The sequence below is a fragment of the Grammomys surdaster genome, unplaced genomic scaffold, assembly GCF_004785775.1.
Source record: "Grammomys surdaster isolate TR1022 unplaced genomic scaffold, NIH_TR_1.0 134, whole genome shotgun sequence".
In the NCBI taxonomy this organism is placed as follows: domain Eukaryota; kingdom Metazoa; phylum Chordata; class Mammalia; order Rodentia; family Muridae; genus Grammomys; species Grammomys surdaster.
In genome coordinates this window covers 8,084,326-8,111,266 of record NW_021604592.1, presented here as the reverse complement: position 1 = coordinate 8,111,266, position 26,941 = coordinate 8,084,326, and the positions used below count along the sequence as shown (strand labels likewise).

Sequence of the window (26,941 nt, the reverse complement as noted above, 5' to 3'; positions counted from 1 at the left end):
CTGGTGACAGGACCCCTAAATTATAAAGAAAACTATATCCTTGTGTTTATCTATTTGATGAAATAACATATTTGATATAATAACAAATACTATTTATGTCCATATGTTTGGTCACTAGTAGAGTCAATTGTGTGTACTCTTTGAATGTAAAACAAAGCAAAATAAAAGTGGCCAGTCCTGGATAGGTATCTTTCTGGGTATTACCTTCACAATTTATAAGTTACCTGGGACATCCTATGACCCACAAATGGATCTCTCAAGATCAGAAGGGAATTAGATCTCTGAAAATGAAATGCTAATGCTAGGGCCATATAACCACACATGTGCTGAATTTCCATCCCAAGCAACCTTTCTGGGAGGTACTAGCTCCTGAATGGCAAAAAGGACAGCTGTCAGTAAAAGATGGGGCCCATGAAGCAAATTCCATAGCACAACAGTCACAAGGACAAGAAAACCAAGATAAATGTTACTCATACAGAGTAAGGCCACTAAACAAAAACCTCCTTTGTTTTGTAATTTATCAAGCCTTAGCAGACAGCTGTTCAGGATGGAGCCAGAAGGAGGCAGATGTTTGGTAGGGGATATCTTCTAGTCAGCCTGGAGTTCTGAGCTCAGTTAATAATGATAGAAGTGTTCTGAGCTGCCAGAATATAGACTTCTTTACTTCTCTGCATACTCAGACACTTACCAGTCCATATCTAGGGAATAAAAAAAAAATCAGGTCTCTTTTCTGGAGGCAGCCTGGTGAACATCCCACAAGTCCACTCGGGGTCTTGGGGCAGGCAGGAGTGAGGCGACAGTGTGAGAAACTCTAAGGGATGAGGATGGGTGGGGACCACTTAAGTGACCTTGTGTGGTCACACAGAGCTGACGATTATAATTTGTAGGGCCCCTAACATTCTTATTTCCTTTTTACCAATGCTCTGGCAGAGATGTTGTAACACATTAATCTTTGTAGTTGAGTGATATGGTTTAAAATACTGCAGGCTTGGCTGCCATTCCCTCCCCTGGGGTCTCAAAATAACTCCACACAAATCATCTTTGCTAAACACTCATGCAAGCAGCTCTCCTCTGCTAGCACACAGACGTCTTATGTAAGGGAAGAAGCCACCCAGCTTGCTGGATGACAGTGGCACTCCTAGAGAGGCAGCTGCAATCCAGAGGCTAAGCTCAAGCTGCCTAAGTAAGAGGATATCCAAGGAGGCTGAGGCGAGAAGGCTGCCCAGCTCACAACTATAAATAAATACAACTCAGCCATTTATTGACCTCTTACCACAGAGAAAGTCTACTCAGCTAGATTTGGGAAAGTAATGAGGAAAGAAGCTAATGTAGCCTCTCCTTATAATTCCCATAGTTTGCAGTGGAAGATGGGCACAGATTTGAGGAACTCAAAGAAGAAACATGGAGAATAGGGCAGTGAATGGGGGCAGCTGCAGTCTCTCAATACCTCTCCATAGGTACATAAAATAGTACTGGTCTCCAGGCCACATTCATCTGGTCCTCATGTATGTGGCTGGCTGAAGGACAAGGCCTGAGATAACTGGCCTATTTGCTAGATCCCAGCAAATCAGGTGGCACCTATGACTGAGATCTCCTACTCACTGGTTTGCATCAACAGCACCCTCTCCCTGGCACAATCAGTGTGCTCAAGCCCAAAATAATCACTTTATGGAGTCTGGGTGATGGATCTGCACCTCATGTAGACCTCAGCACCCTTGTGTCCTGATAGCCTTGACCAGGGTTGAGCTTGGTGAAGTTCTGAAGTTTCCATCTTATCCAGTGTCAATTCTAGCCAAATTTAGGGGCTGTGGCAAAGGTTACCCTACTTTCCTCAGAATTGTCATAGGGGAAACACAGGTCGCTTCAAAGCCCTCACTTCTCAAGGCTAGAGACAAAATGCCCTGTCTTAAGGGCAAGTGTGAAGTCTACTCAGCTGTTCTGTTACCCATTTCTCCAGGTTCTCCCATCCCCATGGCCCAAGGTCTCCTCTGCTTTCTTATCCTTTCTCCTGACTGGTTCTGAAGAGCGGAACTTCATGGCAGCTCATTTTTGGACACATTTTATCCCAATCTTTGTTGTCACTGAGCAATCACAGATGTACAGCTGGGCTTCAATTTCACCATAAATTGAAGGAGATCTAAGAACTGATATTAATTTCTGAATTCACCTGTACCTACAAATGTCTACAAGCATCTTACAGAAAAGGTTTCAAAACTAACCTTATTATTTATAACTCAGTTATTATTTATAACTCAGAAAATTGCTGTCCTTGTTCTCACCGTTCATTACCAAACAACTAACAAAGTTCCATAGATTCGAACATTACTTGGCAATTCTTGGGTCAGTTCTACCTGGTCACTGCACACTAAGCCAGGCTTCCTCAACTCTTCTCTAGTCAACGGCAACCATATCCCAGGTACACATACTCATGTTCAGCTGTTCAAATCTACTCTCCACACCTTAGTTAAAGTGATCTAAAACTGGACATTGTAATGAAAAAGGAGAACCTTTTAATTTATCTGGCTGGTAACATGGATGATGACTATCATAGTCAAACTGGTGTTTAAACTGATTTCAGTTTTGAAGTTCAAAACAGAGAAAACTAAGCCATGATTAAAGAGGTCAGAACACTGGTTATGTCTGAGAGAAGTGCCCCAAGGGAGCATACTAGGATACTAGAAATAGTTTGTATTTTCATGGAAGTGTTACTTGGAGGTATATACGCAAATAAAAATTCAACAGCAGCATACTTACGACTTTCATGTGATACCTAAAGAATCAAATAAAAAAGTATACAATGCCTCAGCTGTCTTTCACTGTTTCACTTAAGTTTTCTTATCAGTTCCTATCTTATAAGTCAAGGATGGACTGGTGGGGGAATTGGGGGGTGGCTAGCATTTGTGGACCCAATGAACCTGGATAAATATTTTCGTGTGTGCATCAGTTTCTTGAAGCAAAGACTTCCTATTAGTCCCCGAGAATAGCCATAAGTTAAAGTCATCAATAACTGATCTGAGGCACAATCCAACCAACCTAGCACTCACACACCCTTTGGAGCCCTTCCCTGAGCCTGCCATATTAAACTATTTGTGCTTTTGAATAACAGTGTTTTCTCAGGGTTCCCTCCACCCCGTCCATTTATGGTCGTCTTTTCCTCTTTAAAATCTATCAAGGGAGAAAATCGACAACTTTTTGAGATTTAACATTACCAAACAATCTGAATTGCAAAGAAACAGCAACACAGACAGCCTACAAAAGGCAGGCCTGGGGACATGGCTCAGTGAGCACATGTTTGCTATACATGCAAGAGTTCAGGGGTCAGTTCTTGAGCACTGACATAACAGCCAGGCGTGGCTATGTTCTTTGGAATCTCAGTGTCAGAGGGGGCTTACGGGTACCTAGTCTAGGCCAAAAGGTAGTGCATTAATAGATTGTCTCAAAAAATGAAGTGGAAAAATAACTGAGGAAGACATCATGTCAAATGTCAACCCTGGCTTCTACATGTGTCTGCACACTTAGACAAAGCACAATATGCACCTCCCCAAGAAAACCCGGTTATTGAAGGACTGAATCTAAGCACTAGCATCAACTGTTCTTTTGTTCCCTTAAAAATGTGAGTGATAGTCTACACTTGGGTCAAGGATTTGAAGACCTACTTTTAAATGTATAACAATGAGATTGTAAACACAAAAAGAAAAGGTAAAATAAAGTCAAAGTTCATATGAAGTTGAAAAGATAGAGGAGAATGTCAACAGTGATCATGCAAGTTCCTGTGGAAAGGACCTGGAAAGCACTTGTACCTGACTATAGTTCCATGATACTCAGAACTTAGGGTTTAACTCGAGAAAACAGCAGTGTTTAGGTCTCTTTCCCAAATTTCCAAGACTATTAAATAAATGTCAGTGAAGGTATCATCACACATCAAATAAACATCACAGAATCACAGAATTCTATGGCAGCATAGAGTTTTAGAAATGCTTTAGCAAGGGCGGGCCAACAGAACCAGGGTAGCAGCAGCCATCCTCCAGACGGGGTGATTGTTCCAGAGTCAATACCATGAGCCACAATTCTCAAGCCTTCTTGCCTACCAATGCCGGACTTCCTCCAAGCTATGAGACAATCAAAGAGGAGTACGGGGTGACTGAGCTGGGGGAACCCAACAACTCAGCTGTTGTGAGGACCACCGTGATCAACATGCCCAGAGAAGTTTCTGTTCCTGACCATGTGGTCTGGTCCCTGTTCAATACACTCTTCTTCAACGCCTGCTGCCTGGGCTTCATTGCCTATGCCTACTCTGTGAAGTCCAGGGACCGGAAGATGGTGGGCGATGTGATTGGAGCCCAGGCCTACGCCTCTACCGCCAAGTGCCTGAACATCAGCGCCCTGATCTTCAGTGTCCTCATGGTCATTATCTGCATCATTATTTTCTCTACAACCTCTGCGGTAGTCTTTCAGTCGTTTTCACAAAGAGTGCCACATTCTGGATTCTAGCTGCCCCAAGTTCCACGGTCCACATCTGGCCCTCCCCCCAGGCTGAGGCCCTGACCCTTTACCCTATGCGAATGCAAATGTTACCTTCACTTGTCTGTCCACAGTGGATTCAATAAAGTGCACTTGGTGGAAAAAAAAAAAAAAGAAATGCTTTAGCAATATTTCTTGTTTTAACAGAGGTGGGTACCAGAAATGAGAGCAGTTCAATGACCTTCACAAGTTCGAATGGCAACTAAGTACAGATTATAAGTCCTATCTTTTGACAGGCACTCGTTTCCACTGGATCCTGTCAGTTCAAGCTGAATACACTTCATCTTATTTAGGTTGTATGGAGTCCTGAATTATCTTGAAGAATTCTGACCTGGGTATCGTTTCCTGAATTAACAGATAACCTGATATTGAGAACTTTAAAAAAAAAATTTTAGGCTACAAACAGGTTCACATGTAATTATAAGGGTTCCAAAGTGCAAGAAGAGACTAGACAGCATGTTTAAGTGATTAGCATAACAATGCTACAAGACCATGAAGGCTAGCTTCCCCTGTGTTAGGCACTGGATCAAGTACTTTTGAAAATTACAAACCTTGCCATTTAATGCTTAGGATTATTATAATTTGCACATGAGGAAAATAAGGCGAAAACAGGTTAAATGAAGGAGAAACCGCTAAGTCGAGCCTATTCTGGTTACTCTAAAGCTCATGTTTATCAAGAATTGTACTGACGTGCCTGCCTCAACATGTGATGCAGTATTGAACTTCTAAAGCTGGAATTCTTTTTTTTGTTGTTGTTTATTTTTATTTTTATTGGATGTTTTATTTACATTTCATATGTTGTCCCCTTACCCCATCCCCCACCCACCCAGGAACCCCCTATCCCCTTATCCCTCCTCCTTCTTCTCTGTGGATGTAACCCCTACCTACCCCCTCACTCCCATTTCCCCACCCTCAAAATTCCTCCCCCCCCCTGCGTCCAGTCTTCATGAGGTCAAGGATCTCTTCTTCCACCTATGCCCAGCAGGGCCCTCCACTCTTACATATTCAGCTGAAGCCCTGGATCCCTCCCTAAGTGTTCCCAGGCTGGTGGTTTAGACCCTGGGAGCTGTGGTTGGTTGGTATTGTTGCTCTCCTCATGGTGATGCAAACCCTTTCAGCTCCTTCAGTCTTTACTCTAACTCCTCCATTGAGAACCCCATTATCAGTTCAATGGCTAGTTGTGAGCATCTGCCTCTGAATATGTCAGACTCTCGAAGACCTCTGAGGAGACATCTATATCAGGCTCTTATCAGCATGCACTTCCTGACTTCCACATCAGCATCTACCTTTGGTGACTGCACATGGGATGGATACTCAGGTGGAACAGTCTCTAGACGGCCCCTCCTTCAGTTTCTGTCCCTCACTTTGTCTCCATATTTGCTCCCTTGAGGATTTTGTTGCTCCTTCTAAGAAGGACTGAATTACCCCAACTTGGTCTTCCTTTTTTATGAGCTTCATGTGGTCTGTGAGTTGCATCTTGGGCATTTCAAGGTTCTGGGCTAATATCCAATAATCAGTGAGTGAAAACCATGTATATTCTTTTGTGATTGGCTTACTTCACTCAGGATGATAATTTCTAGTTCCATCCATTTACCTAGGAACCTCTCGAATTCATTGTTTTTAATAGCTGAGTAATACTCCATTGTGTAAATATACCACATTTTTTGAATCCATTCCTCAGTTGAAGGACATCTGGGTTCTTTCCAGCTCCTGGCTATTATAAATAAGGCTGCTATGAACATAGTGGAACATATGTCCTTGTTATATGTTGGAGCATCTTCTGGATATATGCCTAGGAGTGGTATAGCTGGATCCTCAGGTAATGCTATGTCCAATTTTCTGAGGAACCGCCAGACTGATTTCCAAAGTGGTTGCACCATCTTGCAGTCCCACCAACAATGGAGGAGTGTTCCTCGCCAGCATCTACTATCACCTGAGTTTTTGATCTTAGCCATTCTGACTGGTGTGAGGTGGAATCTCAGGGTTGTTTTGATTTACATTTCCCTGATGACTAAGGATACTGAAGCTGGAATTCTTAAGAGATAGTTATTCTCCTCTAGCTTTTTTATTCAGATTGGACGAGATGGAATCAGGAGCAAACAGCATCCTATTACAGTACCCACTTGTTCCTATAGAGCAGGTCTCTGTGCCGATGTCTAGGAGAACACAAAGCAGGTTAGCTGTCCAGCTATACATGAGAAAGCTCGAGAAATGCTTATTCTACCATGATCTTCTGAACCCTTGGGCCTCAGTGTGTGTGGAGGATGATTAATTTGTCATCAATTTATCCACCCAACAACTATTTACTAAGTCTCTACTGTGTTCCAACTGTGGCGTTTACAATGTGGCTAGTTCAAGCTTCCATGGAGGCAGCATGTGAGATTTGAGGAATCAGAGAAACGAGAACAGACCAGCTAGAGCAATGTGGGAGGGGTTTGTGGATGCTAGTGATGTTTTCAATAACAGACGGACAGTCTGACATTTGCGATGAAGGACAAACATAAGGAAGACTCAAAGAGTCTCCCTCTGAGAACTCCTGAAATCTTTTGGGGAGTGGCCTTTTGGGGTGGAACAATCCCTCCACATGGAAGGTGTCCAGTGAACTGCTGGATGCTTGGCATCTCAAATGCCATAAAAACATTGGGAGCACCAATAAATCACTCTCAATTTCCACTCTGCTCCCTTTGGGAAAGCATAGGAGTAACTCTGTTACTCTTTTACTTCTAAGGCTTTAGAAAGGCCCTAGGGCCACAGAAAACAAACAAACAAACAAACAAACAAATATCCATCTCCATATTCTTCCCAATCTATTTTGTTGTGATTTCAGATATAAAAATGATTATTTCAAGTCTGTATAACTGCTATTTAATCAGATTTTCATGTTATCAGTCAGATTTAGTTTTAATTAAAATTGTGAGTTATCTTAGAACCATTATCACAGCATGTCCAATCATCAAAGCTTTGAGAGGAAATTCAAAGGAAACTAAGGCTAAAGGGGGTTATCGTGGCCTGGAGAGATGGCTCAATGGCTAAGAGCACTGTCTGCTCTTTCAGAGGATCCAGGCTTACTTCCAGCACCTCCATAGCAGTTCAAAAACACTCCACCTCCAGGGATTCCTGCCCCCAGTCTTACATGTGGGTAAAACACCAATGCATATAAGATTAAAAAATTAAAAAAAAATTAAAGTGGGTTATTTTATAATCAGCCACATCTTACAATGATCTTTAACTTCAAAATCTTATGAAAATGGCTTTTACTATAATACATATGCATATCAAGTAACATGGGCCATAGTTTCTGTTGCAATAACTTCTAAAAGTTAAGAGTTAAAGAGAGATGGAGATATTTGATTAACAGGAGGTCATAATTCATTAGGAGAAGAATAAAGAATATCTCTCAATGGAAGATTGCAATTGAAAAGCTTAAAAATTCACTTAAAAAAAAGAAACATTGTTTTAACACCCAAAAAGGACAAATCAAATTGGTCTCCTCCCTCTGTCCCTAAAGAGGCAAGGCAGGAAGTGCTGTTGTAGGATGTGTAGGTTCCAGCTGTAATAAAGTTGCATGACCTTGGCCTTCTTGAAAGGCATCACAATAAACACCCAAGAGGATGAAGAAGGGGACATGTAAAAACAGCTGAAAAGAAAGTGACATTACATAAATGAACTCTCAACGAGAAGCTGCCCCATAAGTTATAGCTTACTTACTTAATCACAGTCTAAGCCATAGTCTGAAAATGGTCACAGTTGTGATGGGTGAGCTCATGACTTCACTAACTTCAAGAGTGTCCTCGTGGAAATATTTTTAACATTCATTTCTTGGGAAATGAAGAGTGATCATATTCTAATGTAAAAGTGGACCACACCAAGAACTAAGTATGGATGAGTATGAAACAGGAAGAGAAAGCTTGATCCTAAAGGGGTTGGCAAGAGTATCACAGGCCAGTGGTGTTAGGCTTATGAACAAGAAGGAAAGCAAAGCCTCTATCCAGATCCAAGGATGTGCTCTTGGCTGAGACCTGTGAGGCACAAGGAGAAGACAACAGCTGGGAACTCGGGTAGAGAGTGAGTCAAGCTGCAGTTTTTCCTACTCATAGAAGCAAGCGTACAGCAGAGATAACAACAAATGACAGTTAAGTGAAAGCACTAAAATCCCATTCCTCGATGATTTTCTCCATCATCATCATTTTGGCAAACCTGATGTTTCTTGCCACCCCCTCCCTGCAGCATCACTTGTGCAGGCAGCATTAATGTGACACAGTTTTCTCTGGAAGCCATCCTCAGGAAATCGGATTACATTGAAAACAGGAGTGCTACCTCCCTAACCTGGACATCAGCTTTGGAGTATTCCCTCAAGTTTAAATCTCTTTTCTTCTCCAATCTTCCTGATCCTCCATAGATCTCAGGCACAAGCCAGGGAGAGGCTGTGAGGCTGACCGACTGACGCTCTCAAAGTTTCAGATAGCAGAAGGATCCTGCAGCTCATGGGACATCTCTCATAAGGAAGAACTGTTTAATCCAATGTCACCAGGTTCTCCTTTGAGGAATCTGTAACTCTAGGCTTAACTTCTCTTTCGCAGTAACCTTCTACACTGCTTCAAATGGACATCTTGCCTCTGGCTTTCCCAGGACCTATCTACACACACACACACACACACACACACACACACACACACACACACTCTCTCTCTCTCTCTCTCTCTCTCTCTCTCTCTCTCTCTCTCTCTCTTTCTCTCTCTCTCTCTCTCTCTTAGAAAAAAAAGTAAGTTGTTCTCTTTGTTAATAACTTTGTTCTAAGGCTATTTAACAATTTAAGGAAAAACAGACCTGGTAGAGCAATATCAAAATAAACAAGAAAGCAGCTGCTGTTTTGACTTGAGGTCAAATATATTTTACTCCAGTTTTCTACAGAATCTTCAAGAGATTAGAGTGGTGTTGAACTGATGCTCTGTATAGCTTTGCTTCTGAGGTGAGAGCCATCAGTTCAACTAAGGCAAGTTAAGAGCATTTTATGCCAGGGTACAAAATGTAGAGCTGAAGACGTGTAGCAGTTTTCAACCTGTGGGTCATGGACCCTCTTGCAAACCTCTATCTCTGAAAATATATTTACATTACAATTCATAACAGTAGGAAAATTATAGTTATAAAGTAGCAATGAAAATGATTTTATGATTGAGGGTTCCACAATGTGAGGAGGAACAGTATTAAAGGGTCACAGCATTAGGAAGGGTGAGGACCACTGATTCAGTGGATAGAGGCTCTGCGTATGCTCAGCTTGCACTGAGATAAGGCCACTTCTTTTCACTGTGTCTGCTTCCTCACTTAAAAAATGGCTAAATAGATGTCAGTACTTATATCAGAAAGGCTGTCAGGGTTGCCTATGGGACCTCTCTATAGAATAAAGACACTGGACTAGTTTGTTATGCTCCATACGACGACCTAATCTTCCAGGATTAATATGTAAGAGAAAAAAGGTAAGAAAGACAACTCTCTCTCACAGACCCCTCATGCACATAAACAAACATGAACATATACACGAGCACAAACATACAGAAGAATCTTTAAAAGCAGAAACTAGAAAACCATACATGTAGGGGCTTAGGTCCTGCCCATACATGCTCGTTGGTTGGTGGTTCAGTCTCTCTGAGACGCCCAAGGATCCAGGTTAGTTGACTCTGTAGGTCTTCTTGGGATGTCCTTGACCATTCCGGCTCCCTCAATCCTTCTTTCAATACTTCCACTAGACTCCCTAAGCTCTGCCTAATGTCAGGCTATGGGTTTCTGCAACCGTTTCCATCAACTTCTGTATGAAGCCTCAGAAGATAGTTGTGCAGCTTGCTCTTCATGTGGGCCCCCTAACAATTGGAGCAGGGGGCTATGATTCTGTTGCCTACTTTTAGATCCCTTTCCCCTGCCTGGGCTGCTTTGTCTGGCTTCAGTGGGAGAGGATGTACTTAGTCCTGCTTTGACTTGATGTGTCAGGGCAAAGTTGGTACCTATGGGGTGTGTGTGTGTGTGTGTGTGTGTGTGTGTGTGTGTGTGTGTGCTCACCTTCTCTGAGGAAAAGGAGAGAGGAAGTGGGAGTCTGAGGGTGGGCCTTGGAAGGGGGGAGTCTGTAATTAGGATGTAAAGTGAATAAATAAATTAATGACAAAAGAAAAAAGAATATAGAAAAACAACACATATCTGCTTCCTGCCTTTAACAGCTCCGTCTATATCTGATGAAGGTTACCCTTTGCCATTTAGTGAAACATGCTCTTCAGTTTTTTCCTCATGGAGACAATGTTGCTCTTTGCCAAAGAAGTCTGCAACCAAGGGAAATGGAACAACTCTCTGCACTTGTCAAGAGAAATACACACATATGTACAAAGAGTCTCATTTCGTTCAGCTTCAACTAAGTTCGTGTATTCTTTAGCAAACACTTCTCTGATTTGTAGTCAGCTCCGTTACCCAGCACTGTTTGGGTTTCAAGGCTTAATTTATTTGATTCTATCCATTCTGGCTCCCCATCTTCCTTCCAGCACAGCAATTCTAAGGAATGAGAGAATCCATCATGTTCCCTTATGCAAAGAGTGTTTCAGCGCTATGCCAGCACTCTCTGGAATTACCTTTCCTTCTTAATAACAATAAGAAAAGGCACACTTTATGAGTACTAATGTAGCTATCATGTTTTAAACACTATTGTTATTTTCTGAGTTATGCAGTATCCTATTAAGATGCTTATAGGATCAGGTTTCTAACCTTCACAGCGGGTGCTGAGACTGGTGAGGCTGACCAGTTTTGAAAGGGAACAAACAGTAAGCTGCCTACAACTTGAGATGGGCAGCTGGCTTACCTCACTTGATAAAATATACCTACTTCTATGCTTCCAGGTAGGTTTCAAAGACCTCCTGAGAGTGGACACTGGCATCTGTGTGAGAAAAATGGGAGACACGCCTGTTCCAACTCAGGCACTCTTTCTGCTTTTATAAACCTACGAAGACTCTAAACTGAAGCATCAGAACAACTAGGAGCTGGTGATGGCACATAGGAGAAGAAAAGGAGGCTGATGAGAAGAAGGCCTCACACAGCAGAAGGATATTCACATGCTGGTTGTTTTGGCTCTAGATTTTGCTTTCTTCCCCCTCTCCTTTCTCAAAAATGAGACCTGACGCTTTTTAACCGTAGCAAAAAAATCAAGAACTTAATGTATTTGTTTTGTATCTTCTTGAGGTTTCTTCTGTTTCTAAGCTTGCATTTCATGTAGCCCTGAGTGAAGCAGTCTAAATCTAGATCCTAATATTATGCAGCTTCATTTGTAAAGAATAAGTAAATGCCATTGTATTCATTGGTTGAAAAACCTGCAACTAGTTATTTAAAAATATATTTAGGTAGCAATGCTCCCTGTTTAGCCACAGTTTCAGTTATCAACAGTCATCTGGAGTCCAAATATATTAAATGAAAAACTCCAGAAATAATCCTAAGTTTTATACAGCATAGCAGTCTGGGGAGTGTACTGCCCACTGTTCCGTAGCAGAGGTCATGGTGAGCAGCTCTGACTGGCGTGGTACTGCAGCAGTGTGTTCAAGGAGATCATCTTTACTTAATCGTGGCCCCAAAGTGCAAGAATATAAATGTCGGCACCTCACATATGCACAGAGATGTAGTAAAGTGCTTCCTCTATATGAAAAAGTCAAAGTACAATAAGACATTGAGAGAAAGAGGGGAGGGAGATTAGAGAGACTTGAGTCCATATTCACAGCATATTTAGGAAAGTATAGAGTGTTGGCACTCTAGTTTGTGACTAGTTACTGCTGTTACTCTATTATACCTGGTTTATAATAAACTAATTAGTCCTAAGTAGTTATAAAGAAAACAGAGGGTACACAGAAACTTTGCACTTTCTCCAGTTTCATTTATCCACTATGGGTCTTAGAACATACTGCTTGTGGACCAAGGGAGATCAATGCATATCAGAACACTATTCACTATAGTAACCAAGATTGTTTAAAGTAGATACATATGTATTTTGTATTACCTACAGATTCAACAAACTATCTGGAAAAAAAAAAAGGAATAGTGTGTTTGTACACACATGTGGGTTTCCATGGTCCTTCCCACCAGGAAGACAGAAGATTGACATTCTAGGGTTTGGGGGTTCTACTCTGAAACCACTATGAAAGACCTGCCGTGCCACAGCTTCAGATGGGAAAGAAAGGGCATAATAGGCACCCGAGAAGTCTCCTCCAATGACCTAACTTTCCTAGGGATTACCCTAGCTCCGTCTCAGGATGTTTCAGGGCAACTGGCAGGCAAGCATTAAACCTCACAGAGGTTGGGTATTCATTCCGTTCTTACTGTCACATGGCAGCATCTAATAGAACTCCTTAAAGACTCTCAGAGACTAACACTAATCTTCCACTAAAGTTTCACTTAGAGAAGATCTGAATATAGATGGAACCTGGTCCATTTATATTTCATAGATCATCCCAGAAAGATCACAGAGAATACAACTTAATGCCTAGTGTCTCAGCTGCAAATGTTCCTGGGTTGTAGAACATAACTGAATTAGAAAAAGTCATAAAACCAGACTGGCTGGACTTCATATTCGCTCACTACCTAGGGCCTTACTGCTTGCTTCTCAACAAAATGTGTATGTCACTCTTTTCTTGATGACAGTGCTGAAATGCTTTCTTTACTCTATTACAGAGGAGTAGTTCTCTTATGGGGGAGCAGTGTCAACTTCCACAAAGTGTTAGAAAGTTATGTGAGGAGTTGGGGTTATTTCTAGCTGTTGCAACGATGGTTGCTACTAATGGCTTTTGGTAAGTAGGGACAGTAATGCCAAGGATCCCAGTATGAGTAGAAAAATCCATGAGAGTCTGTTCTAGAAACCTGAGAAAAACAGAGTGCCTACCTATGTCAGCAACTATAATACTGGCCTCGATATTGTGTCATGGACCCAGGATAGAAGTGGCGAAGGTAGAGGTATTAGCATCCTTTCTATCTACCCAGTCAACTCTACAGGTTGAATGGGTAGCAGCCAAGACAGCAATCTTCTGCACCTCTTTCTTATCTATGTAAGGACAGATAGATGAGTGGACACAGACACAAAAGGGTGGGAGCAGAAAACACAACTGGACTCTTGATGCTTTCCAGGTAGGAAAGGAGGAAATAAAAGCCTATACTTATGATGTGCTTTCCCACATTTTCATACCATAGAGGACTATACTGAATATTAATTAGCAAATCAGCACTGAGTCCTCATTCAGCAAATATTTCAGAAGTTCTATCTACTGTGGGTCAAGAATTCTTCTTTATGTTCAACTACTACATTTGCTTTCTTATGTGCAGTGTTAGGTGGTGACAGTCCTGGAGATGGGAGCAGGGGGATTAATCACGGCAAGGTGCTGAGGCGAGTTCTGCAGTCCTAAAGAGGAATCAGGAAGACTAGGTAAAAGGGAGAGGGTGAAACAGGAGAACTGAGTTATCCAGGGAAAAGGGTGCAAAATGCAAAGGTCTCAGCTCAGGAGGACTTGGTGGAGTGGAAGGAACCAAAGGTAAGGCAAGAGAGAGGAAACACAGGGAGCAGTAGGAAGGCCAGAGTAAGAACCAGCTTGTCCTATGCTGGGGACAGAACGCCATCGCTAGCATGGCATTCTGGGATGAATAAACAGCTATGTGGATGGGAGAAAAATGACTGTGACAGAGTGTGTGAGGACAAGGCCTAAGTGGAATCCCCAGGACACAGGCAGATCTCTATTTGTTGGGCCACACTGCAGAGTCCTGAGGGCTACAACCACCAGATATCTAGCTATGGCTAGATCCTATTCCACTTGTTCAGAATGAAGACACAGGGCATACAGCAATGCCTGGAAAAGCTCTGCTGAAGAATGGCCCCACCTTCTCCTGAACTCGTGGGCTGCTGCTATTAACATCACTACCATCCTAGGTTGGTGTTAAATTAGCCAATTTAACAACAGCAACAAAAAGCCCCACACAAATGTGGCTTCCGATGGCATATTCATTTTTATTAATTGGCTAATTGAGCACTTCTTTAGAACTGAACTGAGGGTGGTAATGCGTGAACATGCTAGCATGCTACATGCTCTCTCACTGTCTGTGAACATTCACTCTCATTTCAGGACACATTTCCCATGTATGTGGAGAATCCAGGGCCACAGATGTCACTGGCTCTACTCTAGCCTCATACCTAATGCCTCTAACGTGTTGTCTGGAGGTTTACTCTTTTGTGGCTTGCCCTTATTTTTTGCATTCTGCAGAGGCTCCAGAGAAGGAAGGAGATGGTTGCTGTCAGGGAGAGCTCCACTTGATTTTCTTCCAGATGCAGCAGGCAGAGCTCCACAGAGAACGAGCTGATCCTCTGAGCAGAAGCACAGCCAAAAACAAGGCAGAGCATCAAGCAAAGAAGAGACACCATCCAGGGGCTTCAGATACCTTCACACACAAGACGAGACCTCTATTGGGAACCCAAATCACAGTTCTGCACGATTCTACTATTAATATCCCTGCTACCTTTGTACTCAAACGCAAAGTGTCAGGATCTATCCTAGTTTTGTGCTTCAGGGCCATCATGTATGACTAGGGCTGGGCTGTTCCCTCAGTAAAATAAGAATGAAAGTTAAAATGAAAACAGAATAATTATATGCGTAAAATTATTCACTGCAAAGCATGTAAAAGCATCAGTGAACACTGAGTATCTACTGCAATAATTCAGAACACTTTCATCCTAAACTGCCCAGTTGAAAAGACCTCATGACTAGAAACGGATGACGTTTTTTTTAGTGGCTGAATTGAAACATGAATTTGCTTGATCTTTAATTTTTGTTCTCTCAAGAGATTCTACTGTAGTGGCTTAGATGAGGATGACCCCCATGGGCTCACATATCTGAATACTTGGTCCCCAGTTGGAACTGTTCAGGAAGGATTAGGAGGTGTGGCCTTGTTGGGGGAGGTGTGTCACTCAGGGCAGGTTTTAAGGTTTCAAAAGTGTCCTGAGAATCTCAGGAGTTCTTTCTCTCTGCCTTGCTGCTGTGGATCAAGATATAAACTCTCAGAGAAAGGAATCTCAAGTCCAGCACTTCCCAGAACGCTTGCTAAAAGGCATGACTAGAGGCCATATCATCAGTCCCTATTTTGAATCAACAGGATGGCAGTTGTGGCTTCCTAGGAACAAGAAGAGGGAAAAAGATTTATTCAAAAAAGGCATTCTCCCAATAGTCTAGCCATTCAACTGGTCAAGACACCCCAGGGCAGGTGTCCTGAGAAAACTGAGAACCCTGAAGGGTTCCCAGGAACAAGGGTTTTTCTGCTGTATCTACAGGACTTTAAATGGGTCTTACACTTCCATTTCTCTGTTCCACAGCTTAAAAGCAACAGGGACAACTTCACAAGATACCTCTGAAGAAAAATTACTTTGGACTTTACTGAAGGAAGCTAGGTATAAAGCTATAAGACCATTGTGGTTTCAGTCTCTGTGGTTTCACTGCTCCCTGAACTTGGAAGAACAGGCTGAGAGATGCTAGGTTTCTATGAGGCCTCCCAAGATGTCCCTGTTCAGAGAAATGGTCACTATAGAGTAAATGACCACTACTTCCTAAGCCATGCCTGAGATAAAACTCTGCCTCCACAGGCCTGGAATTCTGAGGAGGAAAACATACTAAAGCCAAGATTGGTACAATGTGACAGAAACGAGGATCTGTATCAAAACAAACAAACAAGCCAAAGAAACCATGGTAATCACACCTGGGAAACCACAAAGCTTGAAGCACAGTGCTCATGTCTGGAGTGGACAGGAGCTAATCTGTTCTTTACTGTGCTTTGTGCTCATCCTTGGTGCTCAGCAGCAGGTCAGCAGTAACTGCTGGTAGACCTAGCAACAGCTCTCAGGACTCTTGTGACAATCTTTTCACTTGCTTCACACAGGAATTCTGGAGATAGGTTATACCTCACCCCACCTGTATTCAGGTGCTCATTATGTCAACTACTATGATTTAACAAGCAGCCTCTTACCTCATTCTTGCTTCTACAGAGGTACTTATCCAGTATTGCTTATGTTGTCTGATGCATCCTTCTGATATATCATGCTACATACGGTGGGGAAATTCCATCTCAGAAAGCATAAAGAGCCACAGGGGGGAGATGAGGTAGAGAGCTAGCAGGAGATTACCCATGGGTTTCTGTTCAGCTAGCAATCATAAACGCAGGGTTTACAGTGAGGCATACACTGTTAGTGGCTGAACATATAGAAAAGGTGCAATGGACAAATGGGCCAGTGACACTCATGACTGTGAAGCATGGTTGGAACAAACAATTGACAAAACACATGGATTCTTGAGAATATGCCAGACGTAGTTCAGACAGGGTACCTGATAGAGAGCCTAATAAGAGCTGCATATTTTTTTGTGCCCTACTATTTTAAGTCCTAGATAATTTTACTACCAAAGACTCCATTGTGTATAGCCATGTGTACCCCTGTCCCTACTCCCACCCAGAGCCCCTGGCTAAGGGGTGAACAGGAGGTGAAGTGGTTTACCACACTGGTCGTCTGATGCCAAGATGAGTTATGGGTGCACTCTCATCTCTCTCTCTCAAGATAAGGTGCAGCTCTCTGTGGGAGATGCAGGCAGATATATATCAGTGCCCTAAGCAACAGAGATAAATGTCATAACTCCAGCCCCTGTCCATAAATACTCAGTGGAGGGAACAACCTTAAACAGCCCAATGTGCCCAGAAGAGGCAGGATTTAGTGGGCTTTGTTACTTGCTCGTGTGCTGAAAAAGCGCTTTTAGGAGAGTGTTAAATAGGCACATTACGCAAGCTCATGGACCCAAAATAAATAAGGCACCCTCCTTCTGTGGACACCACCCACACTGAGAAGCTACACGCAGCAGCAGGGAGAGGAGGAGACGTTCCAGAACTGGCAGAGACTGCTCTTGAGCCAGTGACCTTCAAACGGGTCCCAGTGGGGGTGGCAAGAAGGCAAGGAGGAGCTTCTCCCTCGGCATGTCCCTGTGTAGTCTAGAGATTCATTCTGAATCAGTGGTGTTGAAACAAGATGGCATGCTGCTGGTTGCCACCTGCTGCCCTGAACCTTCTAGAGACTGGCAAGCCCCTGAGGTGTATCCAGCGGAAGACTTCTTGGTACAGTATCTTTTATGATCAAGGTGACTGTACATCTTTGCCTACTCTTTGCCTTTATGATCCAGACAGCTTGTTTTTTGTACCAAGCTCAGCTCCTAAACAATCAACTGGCTCATCTCTTCAGATCAATGAAGCTCTTCAGCTCCCTGGAGACAGATATATTAGGTATCAATCATGCACACTATTTTACAATATAATTACACTGACAATTAGTCCACAAGAAATACTGCTCTCCAGGTCCTAACTTCTGCCAACACAAATACAGAACTCTTGGAGAGCGGTCATATGGGAGAAGCGATCCCACAGGGAGAGAGACCCAGCTGCAACATTCAAGGCTGAGAGAGGCGCTAAGAGAAAAGGAGCAGATAGGCTTGCCCGAGTTCATCCTGCTTCAGAGACCTGCAGACCCTTATTTAGCCAGAGAAATAGAATCAGGTAGAAATGAGAGGGAGCACTATCTTACCTTAGTAGGTAGTATCAAAGGCTTCTGCATCAAGAGGTTTACACTCAGCATTCTGGAGAGGTTCAACTATGCACAGCTAAGGTCTTCAGTGTACACCTCCATAGACAGCCCCACTGTTGGCTTACTGAAGGTGCCGTCTTGTGTAGTCAGGTCTCCAGACAGTGTATAATAAATAAATACCAAGGGGGAGAAAGGTGGCTCTCTACTAGGTCATGTCACTGGAATACTTATCCCACCACCCCAAGTATCTTGTGGTCTGCATTACTTGGCTAGTCCATCTTGGTCTATAGAATGCTTATAGGAGAGTTGAATTTGTTGGGGTTGAGTTTTGAACCCAGGATTCCATGCATGCCAAGCAGCTGTTCTGCTCCTCAGGTACAACTCCAGGCAAAGCCAGTACTGTTCCCAACACCTAAATGCTATCTACTCCAAACTTATAAACTGCCTCATAATCACTGACTGATGAAATTAAATCTGTGTCTGCCCCCCCCCCCCAATGGCAGAGGGGTAACAGTAAAAAGGCTGAGCTCAGAGTAGCAGCAGGAGAGACCAGAGGAGGAAATGATAACTGCCAAATTGGATAAGCAGTTGCCGAAGAAATGAAAATTAATAAGAGCTGTTTTCCAATAGCTTCCAACTCAAGTAAAGAGAATCTGCAGATGGGACAGGGAAGAGATTTCACTGCATCAGAAGCACTTTCCACTGGACTTGTCTTTTTACTGGCCAATTATCATCCTGACAGTAAATCAACTAAGGGTGCGGTGTGAGCTAAGGGAGACGAAGGGCTCAGCACACATACAAAGATGTCCACTGACTGAGGCTGAGGTACTCAGTGCAGAGGGAGTGCTGAGTACGCACAGGGCCATGACTCCCAGAACCTCCTCAAAGTTTACTTCCTATCCATCTCTCTTTTCAACCAGAGAGGATGGGGGGTGGGGTGGGGAAATAGGGGTAAAAAAAAAAGCAAGAATAAATTAAGAAGAAATATGCTTTAAACTAAAAAATCTGGAAGAGAAGTGGGCGCCTGCATGCAGTCAGGGAAGGAAAGGCCTCCAGCACAGGGCCTCTGCTCCCACTCACACACCTTGGTTGTCAGGCAGGCAGCCAACTCCTTTCTCCAGTGATAGCCTTCTCTACCAATAGTTTGCTTTTCTTAAAGCGTGCTACAGTCAGTCACCCAGCCTTGGAAAAACGGTCAAGAGGCTGTTAATACAGGAAAGATGTTTTACCGGCATCTACATAAGTAAAAATGTCCCAGCTAATTACTGGCCTCAAACTATTGGGTATCTGACACTTTCAATTTTGATAAGCAACTTCAGAAAACAAATCTACATCTTTGTAAGCTGTCATGTCAAAAATGAGTTACTAACACAGAAAGCTACAAACAGCCATAAAATGTAACATAGCTGTTTTCCTCCATGGCTGACAGATCTGCTCAGGGATCTCTAGAGGCAGCTAAGGCCATAGGGCAAGAAAAATACAAGAGAGCTAACAGTTCTTAATTGTCTGCCTAAAGCTGATAGTTTCACACAAGTTTGCTTGCTCCCATCCCCAAGCCGGTTCCATGAATCTGCACTCTGAGTGGCTGCTGTGTGCTCTCTGGACGTCAGCGATGATCTTCATGCTTAGTCTTCACTACTGCAGGTACAACAGTCTCTGGAGACTTAGAAATTCATGTCAATGCCACAAATACAACTTCAGAACCAAAAAAATCAGGAAAGGATATCCAACAGAAACCAAGGCTTTGGTCTTGGTCTTGGATAGGCAGAGGCCGGGAGACCTCTCTGAGTTTGAGACCAGCCTGATCTATATGCCTAAAACCTCAGTCAGGGCTTCACAGTAAGACCCTGACTCAAAACAAGACACCAAGACCAAAGCTGTCAAGCAATGAACTTCCAGGTAAGAAAATTTTTGCTTCCTATTTTCTTTTTGGTTGGTTGAGAGCTTGGCCTTTATTGGTTGAGATAGCTCAGGCAATAAAGGCTAAGCATTCTCCCTAGAACCTGTTCTCTATTTCCTATTGGAAAAACAAAGTGTTTTTAAAGATTGGTAGAGCAGACACTGTGGTACATGCCTGTGATCTGTAAGGCTAGTCAGATAAGTCATTTAAGTTCCTGGCTAGCCTGGGCCATGCAGTAGGACCCTTGCTTTACAGAACAATTAAAATAATAGGCAAATTTGCACTTAATTTGGTAATATAATTATTAAGTAATGGTAGCAAGCCAAGGACTGTTAGGCTTGGAGCAAATATAAGCAACACATCAGGAATTTAAGGTCTGTTGGAAAAGGCCTACTCTAATAATGTATGGGAGAACGTCAGGGAATACTGAGCAAACAGACAATGGGAAGGGTTAGTATTCCCTAGGAATCAGAAGGATCCACAAGAGAAAGGGCACTTAAGTGGAGACTAAAGGTTCCATAGGAGCTACTTCCTTCAATGTAGTGAAAGTAGATCCTTTACCCACAAACTCAAATGGGACTAGGAGACGAAATAAAGGCTCTTTGGCTAGAGGAAGTAGCCCTTTGCTTTCCCATTAGTACTTGGGGCCGTGTGAAGATCCTCTCCTATCACGGAAGCACTGGGTCTAAGATTATAAAAAGCCCTCACCTCAGGAAGCTTTGACCCATTCAGTCCCACATTCTCATTTCCAACTTTTAGCCAACAAATTCTGTTCCAAACAAATTATCTTTATGTCCAAGAAGGAATCCTCCAGCCTATCCAGCTCATCCAATGCCCCCTTTTGAGACACCACCTCTCTACAAAGCATAGGCTGGCCTTGAGCGTATGGTCATTCTGCTTCAGCCTCTAGCGTGCTGGGATTACAGGTACCATCATGTCTGGCTTCAGATTCCCCTTTTAATAAGGTAAGAAAATTTATCATGAACTCTACTCTCATAACATATTTGGAAGTGCGGTAGAAACACAGAACTCTATACACCACGAAACTTGAGAGCTAGTGAATGCAACTGCCCAGTTCACCCTCCTCTAAGCACTTGGCAATCACCAATCACTCTCTTGTCATGTGTTTGGCTATTTTACCCACACATCTGTGTAAGCATATAGTATTTCTCCTCTGGCAACTGACTGCCTTTATTTCGTCTAGCATAATGACCCCAAAGTTGGTCCATCTAGCTGTAGTTAATGACAGGATCTCCCTTTCCCTTTAAAAGGCTACATAACATTCCTTTGCATGCCTCGACCATGTTTTCTTTATCCATATCTTGGCTTGTAGTTAGACTTTGGCTACTTTGTGGGTTCTTTCTTCTTCCATTCCTTCAACCACCTAACACTAGATAGGAAAGAAAAAAAGATAGCAGGCATTTAAAAGGGGGAAATGTTATCATTAGACTTATTTCCTGCTAATTAGGGGCGTTTGAGATTCTTGGGATTAGTTTGATCTTTGGTGTCAGCATATCTAGTTTCTTCTTTCTTCATCATGAATAATCACTTAACTAACTGTGACCACAACCACCAACAACTACCAACTCACCAATCCTTGGGGCCCTAGCACTTACATACCCTCTGAAAAGTCTCCAGAATTCCAAATGTCACACAATCACAGAAACTATCTGTAATTGATAAAATCATGGCCTGCTAGAGCATGAGGGAAATCATAATCAGTTGCTGTAGACAACCTGAACCACCCCCATATTCCACATTTGGGATTAAAAGAAAAACATATTCTTATAATATTTCTGTGTTTTTAAAAGAAACCAAAATTCTTACTACATAGGCTACTATGGACAATTCTGCTTTGGATATAGGGATACAGACACCTTTTGAGATTCTGATTTTATTTTTTGGGTATACACCCAGAAGTCCAACTGATAGATATGACAGTTCTATTTGTGAAGTTTTTGAGGAATTTGATGGAGGTGATAGTCCATGCTTTGACCCTGAGGCAGGAAGAGCTGTTATAATTTGAAGGTCAGCTTGGGCTACAAGGTGAGCCTGTGCTAGTAGTATGAGACCCTACTTAAAAAAAAAAAAGGTATCCAAAATTTGAGGAATCTCCATATTTTCTTCCACAGTAGCTGGAACATTTTACAACTCTATCAACAATTCCTAAGGGTTCTAGTCTCTCTACAGCTTTGCCAACATTTATTATCTTTGGTTTCTTTGATAGCATCCACCATAATTGGTCAAATTCTTTTGAGTCTATAATCTTATATACATCTGAGACTGACTCATCAGACCACGGCTACAGACAGCATTGCCTGTATACCCTTCTGGGTAGCAAACTAATTGGCCTATTCTGTCGTTGTTCACAGACTACCTGACTACAGGCATCAAGGGAGGAAACATCTATCACAGCTCAGCAAGGTCTGGACAGAATGACACACTAGCCCAGAATGCTTTGCAAAGAGCCCTGCAATGTGCATACATTTCTTTAATATGGAAAGTGAGATTTCCATATAAAATTTAATATGGAAATTCTTCACATGATAAATGGGAAGGTCCAAACTCAAACTACTGTGAGTAGGCAGGCTCACTAATCTCCCTGTGTGTCTGCATCCTAATTTTCAAATCTAGAAGAAGGGCAAGTGAGGGAAGGCTAGACCCTTTCTACTCAAAAGTGATCTGAGGCATGAATGTTCATATTACTGGAAATGTGTTAGAAATGCCCTACTCCTCACACACAGGGAACATAGCCTGACTATGAGGCCCTGCTGTGGGGCCTCACAGGATATCAGAAATCTCTGGAGGCCTGGTGACCAGTCCCTCTAAGCTTTCACCCCACAATATAAACCAAGAAGTCCTCACTCAGCACTCCATTTGTTTTTCAAGCACAGGGAGAAGAACAGGAGAGGGAGAGGCAGCCTCTTTATCTTCTATTCAGCATAAAAGGCAGCCCATTAAATAACAAGGGACAGAAAACACAAAGTGATGGAGCACCAAACACAGCTGGCATTAGCGCTGACAAAGGCTGAGGGAAGCACCTTGTCCTCCTTTGGAGGATCTAACCTGCATTTAACCCTGTGCTGGGGACAGATCCTGACACAGAAGGGAGGTCAGAAGGAAAAGGAGCTGGGAACAGAACAAGAACTCCCTTCTCAGGATGATGTGTAAGACAAGCGCAGATGCCTTCTGAGATACCCAGTGAGGAGTGTCTTTCCAAATCAGGATTTCACATATAGGCATGTGCTGGGGATAAGGTGTTTTTTTGCTACTCCCCCAAACAAAACAACAACAACAACAACAACACAACCCCCCCAACCCCTGCAGTGTTCTCCCTGGGTTGTTAACTGTAGTGCTGCTGGGAGGAGCGACTCCATTTTAAACGATAATGTAATAGTTTAAGCTGTAAAGGGACTTTCTTACTGTGTATGCACATCTCATCTCCATGCAAACATTAAGAGATTAAAACGCTCCTCCTTTAAACTTGGCTCATTAAAGGCAATCTCCCAGATAAGTATTGAACTTGAACTGCTTTTAAGTTAGATGCAAATAAAGGTCAAACAATTTTACTTCCTTCTGAAGGATTTAGAGGAAACAACCTTGCAGGAGGTGGGAAAGCTGAGTGAACAGAGTTTAACACGTCAAGTGATTTAAGAGAGAACAGGGATTCATTTCATTGCCAGCTTTCTGTCTTCTCCTCTCTCCATTCCAAATCTCTTCACAACTGCATTGTTCATGTAAAATGAGTCAGGGAATGCAAAAGTTAAGGTTCTCATGGCAACTGGTAGTCCCACGATGCACATAGCAGTATTGGCAATTACTAATTGGGCTGTTGCTAAAGGTGAAACCTTAATCCTTAAGATACAGCATGTGTGAAGTGGGTGAAATAGCATACTAACAGAATTTTAAACCTTTCTTATGTTTTAAAATCTAAAGCCTTAAAGATAAACCCAAACTCAGATGGGCGGTGATGGCACATGCTATTAATCCCAGCACACAGGAGGCAGAGGAAGGTGGGTCTAAGTTTGAGGCCAGCCAAGTTGAGACACACACACACACACACACACACACACACACAGAGTGAGAGAAGGGGGGACTGAGAGAGAGGGAGAGGGAGGGAAGGAGACAGAGAGGGGGGGGGAGGGAGGGAGGGAGGGAGAGAGAAAGAATGTCAGAGTTCTAGGACAGCCAAGACTACATAGAGAAACACAGTCCCAGTTGTGAGAAATGTCAGCCTTTTTCCTATCAACTGAAGCTAGCTTGGTAAGGGTCAATGTCCCACCCACAAACTTACCTGGTAGAACTTTTGTTTACCACCCATCCACAACTTGAAGGCATGGAACAGCAAACCTCTCTCTCCCTTTGCTTTTTTTTTTTAAAGGTAGCCTCAGATGGCCTTGAACTTACAGAGGTTCACTGCCTTCAGAGAGCTGAGATTAAAGGCCTGCACCCTAATAGCCCAGAAAGACTGCGAAGATGGACACCAGGCAAAGGAGGAAAAACACAGTCACCACATGCATTGGCATAAAAACCAAGTGAAGGGCTTGGTGTGTTTGCTATCACGGTGGTTCTTGGAACATGTCTGTCCCCCCACCCAAATTAAATATGCTTGTTTAGCTTCTTTTGCTTTGTTTCACTACTGAGATTATTCTTGCCTTGTTTCTAATACAAATAAAACCAGTAGTTAACACAACAAAGCTATAATCCCAGCAAACAAAGGAGGAGGAAGATAAGGATGGTGGACACTGGTGGAGACAGGCTCAAAGGATAAACCTAAACAGTCAGCTTGCCTAGGAGATGCTGGTAAGAAAAGTCAACACAGCTTCTCAACTTCTCTTGGTGCCAGCATAGAAGCTCATGGCCCTCATCTCATTAGAGCCCTAATTGCTCTTCTGAGGAGCTAGATCGATGACATTAGCATTAGCCCTTGGCTAGCTCACCTTTGAGCTCAGGACACTTTAAAACTGAACTCTGTCATCTAATTAGAGTGTTTATCTGATGAACCAAGGGAAGACACAAGCTGTCTTCTAAGCTGTCATCTCCTACTCATATGGATTACATTTATGTCAGGGCAAAGATTTAATCAACTAGATTTGCTGATCAGCTGACTTGATTCCAAACTCAAAATATAAGAGTAAGACGAGTTTATAAGATAAAGGCCTTGAAAAACCATCAGCTACTACTTACTATAATCCAAAGAGACACAGCTAGAGCTATAATTTGCACTTCAAGATTTTTGGGGGTGGAGCCTACAGAAGTGCAGACAATGAGACTCAGCTATGCTGTCATATGCGGCTATGAGGAAGCAGTGGAATCTGGACAATCTTTCACTAAACTGTCCTTTAAATTATTTCTAATTCATCTCTCACCTATTTTATACCTCAGAACGAGCTTCTCTCAGCTCTACCATGGGGAATAGCTGCTGCTGCAATGTAAAGTAACAATCTCCCTGTGTCCTCCACAGGATCAATGAGCAACGGGCGTTGAAGGATGTGACTAGGCTGTGAGATGGCTCAGCCAACAAAGGCATCCTCACACAGGCTGACAACCTGAGATTGTGTTTTTGGATACTGTAAAGTGGCAAGAAAGAACTGACTTCTGAGAGCTGCCCTTTGACCCTCACATGTGTGATACACACACCCGGCCCCCAATTACATCATTGTCCCTGGAGGTACATGTTAATAGTGCTTTCACTATTTGCTGGTATGAAACCAAGATCATTCTGAGGAATGAGAAAAAGGCACAGTTGAAGAAATATGAACATATTTGAAGAAATGAACATAATCAATGAAGAAGATGAGTATATATTCCAACATGATATTCATTTCAGCAAAAAGTCTGGAAAATGTAGCGTGAAGTGGGTTAGAAGAATGAAAATAATAAGAGTGTGCAAATCTGAAAAAATAAATCTGCTTAATATCTTGTACCATGAAATTCTAGACAAGAAGTCTAGGGTCCTGGGATATTAGCTGCCGTTTGTGCCTTTAAAAGATTATCACTGTGTCTATATGAGCATTTGCATGCCAAAGTGTACAAGTGGAGGTCAGAAGACGACTTTGTGGAGTTGCTTCTCTCTCCTTCAATAGTCACATGAGTTCTGAGGATAGGACTTGGGTCAGGCTTGTACCCCAAGCATTTACTGGAACCACTGTGCTAGCTTCTAGTCATGCTTTTTAGTGGCCATGCTGGGAAGCATCGGGCTTGATATTCCTTTTTCTGGTAAGTTAGCTGTCAGCAGTTTAGAGTCTAGCTGTTTATGGTCATCAAGAAATCCCAGGCGTTTTTTGGAATACATTAAACAATAGGCTCCAAACTCCCTTGTAGGTAAAAGAACCATTTTGCACATTTCTAACCCATTGCTAATTGAAATATAAAGACTGTAACTACCCTCCCATGTCTAGTGGTAGCATGAGATAACTCAGAGAGCAAACATGTTGACATCTAGGATGTGCACACTCCATCCGCAGGCTTCCAGACAGCAAGAACTACAGTCTCCATGTTAGCATTTCCAGATCTCACATCCTTGTGAACACCCAGGACTAACAAAAGCCCAAAGCTCCTAGACACATGCCAATTGTGAAGTATGGACCATGAAATGGGGAAGAAACCCAAACCAAAACATTTCTTATGGATCTGAGCAGCACTCACACCCAAATCTTCTGATTTTTACAAATGCAGATGGCAAATGCGCAAGTGTGTTAACAATATAACAATGAAGAAATGAAGAAATTCTGTTTATTTTTTAAAAATTATATCAAAATAAAAAGGTACAAGAGTTTATGGGGAAAAGAGATGTCTAGATGATTTAAAACTGTATCTTCTGTGTCAGGTAATGACCGTGTACTGTGGGCAAGCTTCTGGGACTGCTTAGCAGCATTGTCAGTCAACACTGTTAACATGTCTACACCATCTCT

The 26,941-nt window shown here is 42.6% G+C and overlaps 1 protein-coding gene and 1 pseudogene across 1 annotated transcript in view; one reads left to right on the top strand and one right to left on the bottom strand.

The window, feature by feature from the left end:
* Positions 1-26,941, bottom strand: part of Snd1 (staphylococcal nuclease and tudor domain containing 1) — a 400,943-nt gene that overhangs the window by 107,689 nt on the left and 266,313 nt on the right. The window lies entirely within an intron of this gene.
* LOC114617052 lies at positions 3,993-4,544 on the top strand (annotated as a pseudogene).